Consider the following 11109-nt stretch of genomic DNA (forward strand, 5'->3'; position numbering starts at 1 on the left):
AAATGTTTGGTATTGAAAATGGGCAAAATCGGTCAACGATTTCACATAGCCCCCATACAAATGTACTCCCGGAATATTGTGTAAAAAGCTTCAAACATTCACAAATTCGTTGTTTATGAAGCAAATGGCACAAAATTTAGCATAAGTCAATTTTTTGACCTCCGAAATAAAATTCTGAATTATGTCGTAATTTTAAAAATTACTATAATTCTGATTACTGGCTTAAACATACGAATATAGCGACGAAATTTGCTAAACATGGGTTTCTTGCAAGCCAATATCTCTCCACCAAACTATATGTGGATCGGTCCATAATTGACCCTACTCCCCATATAAGATCCACTTCAGAAAATGACATTAACGGTCATTATTGGCGTAAAAATACGAGTATAGCGATGAAATTTAACACAAGTAAGTTTTATATGAGCCAAAATCTCTCCACAAAATTTCATGTGGAACGGTCCATAATTGCCCCTACTCCCCATATAAGGTCCCCTCCATAAAATTACTTTAACGCTCATTACTGGTTTAAAAATACGAATATAGCGATGAAATTTTACAGAAGTAAGTTTTATATGAGCCAAAATCTCTTTACCAAATTTTATATGACTTCTCTCTACCAAATTTTATGTGGATCGGTCCATAATGGCCCCTATCCGCCCATATAAGGTCCCCTTCTGAAAATGTCTTTAACGCTCATTATTGGCGTAAAAATACGAGTATAGCGAAGAAATTTGACAGAAATAACTATCTTAGGAGCCAAAACCTTTATGTGGATCGGGCCTTAAATGACCCTATCGCGCATATAAGGTCCCTAACAGAAAATTACTTTAACGCTCATTACTGGCCTAAAAAGGCGAGTAAGGCGATGAAATTCGATATAGTTTTGTATGAGCTAACATCTCTCTACAAAATTTTGTGGGGATCGGTCCATAATTGACTCTACCTTTCATTTAAGGTCCCCATCAGAAAATAACTTAAACGCTCATTACTGGCGTAAATGAAATTCGATGCAATTCGACATAAACTAATTTTTAGCTAAAATCTCTCTACCATATTTTATGAGGATCGGTCCATAATTAACCTTAACCCCGTATAAGGTCCCTTTAAGAAAATGATTTTAATGCTCATTACTGGCTAAAAAATACAAGTAGATCTATGAAATTTGAAATAAATAAACTGAAATCTTCCTACCGACTTTTGTGAGAATTGGTCCATATGTGTATATATAACCCTACTCCCTATATAAATTAACATATTTAATTCGAAAGAGCACTGTCAATAGTTAAACCCCCATTAATGGACCTCTTTCAAATATTACAATGATGTTCTCATTAATATCGATATATAATAATGAAATATTCAAAATATCAAAGTTTATTTATATGACAGTGATTTGATGGTGGGTATATAAGATTCGGCATAGCCGAATATAACACTCTTACTTGTTTCATATATCTTAATTATCTATTAAGGATGTTTATGTCCATTTTGGTAAATATTTTAGAAGGCTTGTAGGTGCTACTGATTATCTTTACAATAAAATCAGTTCATATTTAGATTCTTCCATTATTTTTCCAAATATTGCCAAGATATTTATGAAAAAGGAATTGATAAATACAGTTAATTACTGGAGGATCTACCAGACAACACTTTTGGTGAATGGGAAGTGTATGACAATAGTGTCAGTGAAGAATACATCCCATATGATGAATTTTAATTAATTTATTTTAGCACAAATATCAATAAAGTGTCGAAAAAGTGCACTGAATACGGTAATTCATAGAGAATTTCAATACATTTCATCATTAATCTAATGGAAAAATTCTAAATACTAATTGACTCGATTTTGTATGTAGGAAAGTACCAAATTATTAAAAAAATAATAAAAATTGCTTTTATTTTTTTTTTATTTATTTGTATTTATACCCATATTGTCCCGCTGTACCCATCCGAGTACAGCCTAAAAATCGCATTTCCAAAATTTAAAAATTTTTTGTTTTTAAATTTTATTTTAAATTAACCCATAATAAGATATATTTTGCAACAAAAAATTTAAATTTATTGATTTTAAGATGTTTGGGATCTAATGGGTTAAACCCGAAAGCACAACCACCAAACTTCGTGTTGTGTTCAATGCCTCTAGTGCCACTTTAACTGGATTGAGTCTAAATGATATTATACATTCTGGATCAGTTCTACAACAAGACTTGACTGTGCTTATTACTCTTTGGCGTCTGTTCAAGTACGTTTTCAATGCGGATATTGAAAAAATGTACAGACAGATTCTAGTTAACCCCCGACATAAACCGTTTCAAAGGATTATTTTCCGAAATTCACCCGATAAAGAACTCAAAGATTTTGAATTACAAACTGTAACATTTGGTGTAAATTGCGCCCCATACCTTGCGATAAGAACTTTGCTAGAACTTTTCGAACAATGTAAAAATTATTACCCCGAAGTTTCTAACATCTTAAATAAGCATATGTACGTAGATGATGTCCTAGCTGGTTCCCATGAATTATCCCTGGCACTCAGATCAAGAGATGAACTTATTAAAGTCTTAGATTCTTCTAAATTTTCTTTTCGCATATGGATTTCTAATGAGAATTCACTTTTAGCCGGACTGAAACCCGAACATCTCTTATCGTCTAATATATTATAGTTAGAAGACATAACTACCACTAAAACCATAGGTCTTCGATGGAACGCAGGTCTTGATTTCTTCTATTTTAACCCCATAAAAAAACCATATGAAATTTTTCAAAGCGAACGGTCTTTTCTGATATTGCGAAATTGTTTGACCCAGCCGGATGGTTAGCAACGAGAATTATCATTGCCATAATGATTATGCAACAGATTTGGAAGGATCAAATTGATTGGGACGAAAACCTAAAACCTTAAATATTTGGCTTTCATTCTCAGACGATTACCCCAATATAGAACAAATAAAAATTCCCCGCTTTGTTGGTTATACTCCCTCATGCACCATTGAACTCCAAGGTTTTTGTAACGCCTCAGAGAAGGCATATGCTGCAACTTCATATATTCGAACCATAAACGAAAACAACCAGTCTCTTAATCAAGAAATCCCCAGAAAAAGTCCCTTACTCACATTAAATCCATTTATAGATTCTAATGGTAAAATGAGAATAAATGGAAGACTCGCACAATTTCCAATTCTATCGTATGAAGAGCGTTTTCCAAAGATTTTATCTTTTTCTGCTAGATTTACCCGTCTCTATCTTGAACTTCTACATAAATTTACGATTCATGGTGTCAATTCTTTATTTACTAGATTAGTGCGAATAGAATTTTGGGTGCCAAAAATTAAAAATTTAGTCAAGCATAAACAAAATCAGCAGCTGATAATCCCCCTGAAAGAATTTTTCTCTCGCGCCCTTTACAAATACAAGCCTTGACTTCATTCAATATAAAATCTTATGTAGGTCGAGGATGCAAAGTGCCTAAAGGATATGTTCTAGTATTTTGATGTATATTGATGTGTTCCAATGCGTAGGGTGATTTTGTAGCCATGCTAAGACAATTGTTGAGTGATCTTGTTGTTATTAAAAATGATAAACTCCCTCCCAATGAATGGCGACTTGGTCGTATAGAAAAGGTTTTTCCTGGACATGACAACAACATTAGAGTGGCGGAAATACGTACTTCTTCAGGCATATTGACTAGACCAATAACTAACAACACATTCTGATCAATCAAACTAATAATTCTCTCTTTCACAGCATAACGTCTGCCCACCATCGCCGAAATAGAAACTTGTCAACCGTTGAAATAAATCAAAGATCCCGAAATAGTTTACTACAACGCAATTATCAGCCTGACTGCAAATTATGCAAACGTGATCATCCATTACGAACATGCCGCATATTTATGAGTATGTCCATTATAGCTAGATTGAGGGTTGTCGAAAGGTTTATGTACTGCAAAATGGTCTGGTTCATAGCCATTGTCTATCTAGATGCCGCAGCTCTGAAAGGTGTTTCTACATTCGAGACCAGTGACTCGTGAGGTGAATGCAAATCCCGCTGTAAACTTGTTTAATTCGGATATATTGAGGCCATCTGTAATTATAAGGGTCAAATTAGGCGATGTTTGGGGTAACATTCGTTGTATTCTTAACCCATCTAGTGAAACCACGAAAATAGCTGAATTTCTGCGAAAACGATACTATCTGCCAATTGAAAGATCTGGTTTAAGGCGAATGTGCAAGCTAACATTTAAACCGCATTTTGTAGATGGACCTATGTAACCAATGAATTGCCCCAACCTTTACGAGAACGAAACCTTGATGAAGAAGTAGCGGACCAATACAAAAGCCTAACGAATATTGTATCTTTATGAATGTCGTATATTCCTTATTACAAATCCATGTATCTTTATTCGTTGTATAATGTCTATAATGAATTGCTATAAATATTTGCAAATAATTCCATTTCGCCCTAAGTTAAATTCCTATTTTTGTTTTAATCTAGAAACTATCTCTTATACCAACTCTAACCTTTCCAGCCGACCCCTTTGTGTGTTGCGTTAACGCAAGGGGCCGGGATGTTTAGGTCTAATATAAAAGATTATTCTTACACTCTCACAATTGATCTCATTGTTATTATCTCTTTTTATACCCTCCACCACCATCAGTGCACAGTGGGGCAGAATGGAAATTTTTTGGAAATAAATCTGGCATTTCTAAACGGCTGATCCGATCGGGATAAAATTTGGCGTGAGCGTAGCCAAGGAGCATTCGAGTTTATGTTTTGAAGATGAACCCTGCAGATACCCGAGGGACGGCGCTGTGGCGGCTCAAAGTAGGGTACCTACGACATGTAAAATTTTTAAACTCGTGCCATTTTTTGTTTTTCACCCAAATACAAAGATTTTTATATTTTGTGAAAGCGCTCGACGAGATCTTGAAAAAACATGCATGGACGTACTTATCTCTTATAATATCCGAGTTATAGGCATTTAAAAATTTAGTGATACAAAATTTACCATACCTTGGTCCGCCTTTTTTTGAATACCGGGCGTAATTTTGGGCCAAATGGACTCAATTCTTGTTAGTTAGACAACAAAATTTCCAATAATATACAAAAAATTTCAGATCAATATCGTTTACAGATTCAAAAATATACGTTTTTTAATTTAAAAATTCAAAAAATTTTAGATTTTTGCCGTTTTTTTGCCAAAAATGTGTCTTAACTCTTTTATTAATAAAATAAAATTTTCTTTAAGAACATAAAACAATTTTATAGTTTTCTAAAAGGTATCTTTACGCAGAACGCTTTGGGGTAAAAAACTTGTCCTATTTTTTGAAAATGTTGCCACTGCGTCCTTCCGAATATGACCTATTTTTTATCAAAACTTTAACTTTGGGCGACATGTTCTAAAATCCCAAAGCTGGGATCAGAAAACTGAAAGCAGTTTTGGAAACCTCAATATGTTTTATATTTACTCCAAAAGTATTTTCCCAGCCCTGAAAGAAATGTGGACCCTATGGGCAAAAATGTAAAAAATCCCATTTTTGGGATTTTCATTCCTATTATTGGGAATTGCGGGATGTCCTTTGACCTTTTCAATTTTTTTTGCATTTTCTTATTTGAAATGACAAATTTAACAAGCGTTGAAAATTTCATTGAGTTTTATTCATAAATAAAGATTTTGTCTTATATTACATATTTCAAAATTTTAATAGGGTCGCAGATAGCTACAACAATTTAGTCCATATTTATCCCTTAATATCATTTTTTAGTTAGATATGGAAATTCTCGACCCTTTTCAAGCCAATATCTCAATTACATTCAAAAATATGTTCATTTAAACCTGTGTCCTTTAATTTCATCTTTTTCATATTTTAATATTAAGTATGACAGAACATACATTTGGTGTTGAATAAAATATTTGGACAATTTTTAAAAATTATTTATAGTTAATTATTTTATTAACGACTATGTTAAGTACCATATTTAATAAATCTAAAATGAAGATTACATTAAAGTTAATGATGTGGAAGCTTGTATTGATATATCATCTTTGCTCGAAAACACAGCATCAAGAATTGTGTCAGACTTTTCAGAAGACCAACTAAGGAAAATTCATAACTATGATATTATCTTAATGTGACGGTTTATCAGCACTTCCAGAATACAAACAAGCTTGTGGAAGTCGGACATTAGCAGACTACAAAAGTGTATTTATGTCATCATTAGTGCCATTACGAATTCGTTCATATTCCCTTAATCCATCATCGTCAAGCATCGGAAATTCATTTGAAGATATATGGATCAATACAACTCCGGGTTCAAAAAAATTTTGTAGACCCATTGGATTTGAATATATAAAGGAGTCAAAGAAAACAACAAAAGATTTAGTGGAATATTTAAAAGATGAAAGTAGGTTGTAAGAATTAATTGTATTATGTTTAAGATAAACAGTTCAAATAAAAATAGCTATTATACTAACTGATGATATTGTATTAAATTGTGTTTTATATTTCGGTGGGCGGGAAAGGTGGTTTGTGTGGGGTGATTTAGGTGTTGTTGTGCGTGGCTCATAATAAAATTATAATTTTTTTATTGTATATACAATTTTATAGTCTTTAATAAAATAATTAACTAAATAATTTTTAAAAATTGTCCAAATATTTTATTCAACACCAAATGTATGTTCTGTCATACTTAATACTAGAATATGAAAAAGATGCAATTAAAGGACACAGGTTTAAATGAACATATTTTTGAATGTAATTGAGATATTGGCTTGAAATTTTTTGTAAAGGGTCGAGAATTTCCATATCTAACTAAAAAATGATATTAAGGGATAAATATGGACTAAATTGTTGTAGCTATCTGCGACCCTATTAAAATTTTGATATAAATCATAGTTTTAGAAATTAAACAAATATGTAATATATCACAAAATCTTTATTTATGAATAAAACTCAATGAAATTTTCAACGCTTGTTAAATTTGTCATTTCAAATAAGAAAATGCAAAAAAAAAAAATGAAAAGGTCAAAGGGCATTCCGCAATTCCCAAAAATAGGAATGAAAATCCCAAAAATGGGATTTTTTACATTTTTGCCCATAGGGTCCACATTTCTTTCAGGGCTGGGAAAATACTTTTGGAGTAAATATAAAAATATATAAAATATAAAACTGCTTTCAGTTTTCTGATCCCAGCTTTGGGATTTTAGAACATGTCGCCCAAAGTTGAAGTTTTGATAAAAAAATAGGTCATATTCGGAAGGACGCAGTGGCAACATTTTCAAAAAATAGGACAAGTTTTTTACGCCAAAGCGTTCTACGTAAAGAAACCTTTTAGAAAACTATAAAATTGTTATATGTTCTTAAAGAAAGTTTTATTTTATTAATAAAAGAGTTAAGACACATTTTTGGCAAAAAAAACGGCAAAAATCTAATTTTTTTTGAATTTTTAAATTAAAAAACGTATATTTTTGGATGTGTAAATGATATTGATCTGAAATTTTTTGTATATTATTGGAAATTTTGTTGTCTAACTAACAAGAAAAAATTGAGTCCATTTGGTCCAAAATTACGCCCGGTATTCAAAAAAAGCCGGACTAAGGTATGGTAAATTTTGTATCACTAAATTTTTAAATGCCTATAACTCGGATATTATAAGAGATAAGTAGTATGTCCAAGCATGTTTTTTCAAGATCTCGTCGAGCGCTTTCACAAAATCTTTGTATTTGGGTGAAAAACAAAAAAATGGCACGAGTTTAAAAATTTTACATGTCGTAGGTACCCTACTTTGAGCCGCCACAGCGCCGTCTCTGGGGCATCTGCAGGGTTCATCTTAAAAACTTAAACTCGAATACTCCTTGGCTACGCTCACGCCAAATTTTATCCCGATCGGATCAGCCGTTTAGAAATGCCAGATTTATTTCCAAAAAATTTCCATTCTGCCCCACTGTGCAGTGGTGATACAGGGTAGATATAAGTTTGTCATTCCGTGTGTAACACCAAGAAATATTCATCTGAGACCCAACAAAGTAAAACACGCTCACGTTAAAACGAAGCAATATAATTTAACCAAATTCACCCAAAATATTCATTATTATCCGGTACAGTTTGGTATTGAAAATTAGCAAAATCGGTTCCCATCGGGAAAAGATATGAATCAAAATTTAAAACAACTCCGAAAAAAAGGCATTTTTTATACATTCTAAAGTAATTTTCTCGAAAACTATGCAAGATAATTTCATGAAAGTCATCATACATTCGTTTCTACACAAGATCTTGATTCCTGCTGAAAGTTGCCAGAATCGGTCCATAATTTCATATACCTCCCATACAAAAGTACATATTCCCGGAAAATGAGTTTTTTGTTAATAACTTCCTTTAGAATGTTGATATCTTCACAAAATTTTACAAATTTTAATCTTATATCAATTGAATTCTTTAAAAGAAAATAAAATTTGGTACAAGTATTGCCCATATGCACAGAAATATTACTATGAAATTTTTTTCCGATCGGTCCATAATTGGTCGTAGCTCCCGTACAAGGTACCCTCCCGAAAATCACTTAAACGCGCATAACTCATTACTAAATCAAGATATCCATTTGGTACAAGTATTGCTCACATATACAGAAATATTATTATGGAAGTTTTTTCCGATCGGTCCATAATTGGTCATAGCTCCCATACAAGGTCCTCTCCCGAAAATCACTTAAACGCACATAACTCATTACAAAATATTGATATCCATACATTTAGTACAAATATTGCTCTTATATACATAAATTGCACTATAACAATGTTTTGCAATCGGTCCATATTTGGTCATAGCTCTCATACTAGGTCCCCTCCAGAAAATCACTTAAATGCACAATATTCATTGCCAAATAATGATATAGAACAGAATTTTGAATTTTTGTCTTTATATACATAATTGGTCATCGCTCCCATACAAGGTCCTTTTACGAAAATCTCTTAAACGCACATTACTCATTACCAAATAAATCTATTGATACAAAATTTGGCACAAATATTAGTTTGGTATACAAAAATTCTATTTCAAGATTTTTTCACGATCGGTCCATAACATGGGTGCGGTCGGTCCCATGCAAGTGTCCCTTCAGGAAAATTACTTATTACTAAATTACGATATAGATACAAAATTTTACTGAAATATAGCTTTTATGTACAGAAATCTTGCTTAAAGAATATTTTACGATCGGTCTAATATAAAAGATTATTCTTACACTCTCACAATTGATCTCATTGTTATTATCTCTTTTTATACCCTCCACCACCATCAGTGCACAGTGGGGCAGAATGGAAATTTTTTGGAAATAAATCTGGCATTTCTAAACGGCTGATCCGATCGGGATAAAATTTGGCGTGAGCGTAGCCAAGGAGTATTCGAGTTTAAGTTTTGAAGATGAACCCTGCAGATACCCCAGGGACGGCGCTGTGGCGGCTCAAAGTAGGGTACCTACGACATGTAAAATTTTTAAACTCGTGCCATTTTTTGTTTTTCACCCAAATAGAACGCTTTGGGGTAAAAAACTTGTCCTATTTTTTGAAAATGTTGCCACTGCGTCCTTCCGAATATGACCTATTTTTTATCAAAACTTCAACTTTGGGCGACATGTTCTAAAATCCCAAAGCTGGGATCAGAAAACTGAAAGCAGTTTTGGAAACCTCAATATGTTTTATATTTACTCCAAAAGTATTTTCCCAGCCCTGAAAGAAATGTGGACCCTATGGGCAAAAATGTAAAAAATCCCATTTTTGGGATTTTCATTCCTATTATTGGGAATTGCGGGATGCCCTTTGACCTTTTCAATTTTTTTTTTGCATTTTCTTATTTGAAATGACAAATTTAACAAGCGTTGAAAATTTCATTGAGTTTTATTCATAAATAAAGATTTTGTCTTATATTACATATTTCAAAATTTTAATAGGGTCGCAGATAGCTACAACAATTTAGTCCATATTTATCCCTTAATATCATTTTTTAGTTAGATATGGAAATTCTCGACCCTTTTCAAGCCAATATCTCAATTACATTCAAAAATATGTTCATTTAAACCTGTGTCCTTTAATTTCATCTTTTTCATATTTTAATATTAAGTATGACAGAACATACATTTGGTGTTGAATAAAATATTTGGACAATTTTTAAAAATTATTTATAGTTAATTATTTTATTAACGACTATTTTAAGTACCATATTTAATAAATCTAAAATGAAGATTACATTAAAGTTAATGATGTGGAAGCTTGTATTGATATATCATCTTTGCTCGAAAACACAGCATCAAGAATTGTGTCAGACTTTTCAGAAGACCAACTAAGGAAAATTCATAACTATGATATTATCTTAATGTGACGGTTTATCAGCACTTCCAGAATACAAACAAGCTTGTGGAAGTCGAACATTAGCAGACTACAAAAGTGTATTTATGTCATCATTAGTGCCATTACGAATTCGTTCATATTCCCTTAATCCATCATCGTCAAGCATCGGAAATTCATTTGAAGATATATGGATCAATACAACTCCGGGTTCAAAAAATTTTTGTAGACCCATTGGATTTGAATATATAAAGGAGTCAAAGAAAACAACAAAAGATTTAGTGGAATATTTAAAAGATGAAATAAATGCACTGGAGCCCATTTGCATAAAAATAAAGGAATTCTCTATTAACGTATCATATCAGCTAAACTTAACAATGATTGATGGAAAGGTCAGCAATGCCATAACAGAAACTTCTTCCTTCTGGAGATGCTCAATATGTAATGAGAAAAAGTCGCAATTCTCAAATATAAACAAAAGCAGAAGTATTAATGAAGAAGTCCTGTCTTTCGGAATTTCACCACTTCATGCCAGAATACGATTTTTGGATTACTTTTTACACATAGCATACGACCTCAAATATAGAAGTGTGCCAGAGAATCTTACTAAATCAACAAAAAATAATGAAGAATTGAAAAAACTGAGAGCTGCGGAAAAAAGCAGAATCCAAGAAGAATTTAAAGTTCAGATGGGATTAAACATCGACAAACCACTTCCAAGTTGCGGTAGTACAAATGGTAATACGGCGAGAAGGTTTTTTCGTGAT

The sequence above is a fragment of the Lucilia sericata genome, unplaced genomic scaffold, assembly GCF_015586225.1.
Source record: "Lucilia sericata isolate MDLA Ls3-8-SP2 unplaced genomic scaffold, ASM1558622v1 Contig000004F_arrow, whole genome shotgun sequence".
In the NCBI taxonomy this organism is placed as follows: domain Eukaryota; kingdom Metazoa; phylum Arthropoda; class Insecta; order Diptera; family Calliphoridae; genus Lucilia; species Lucilia sericata.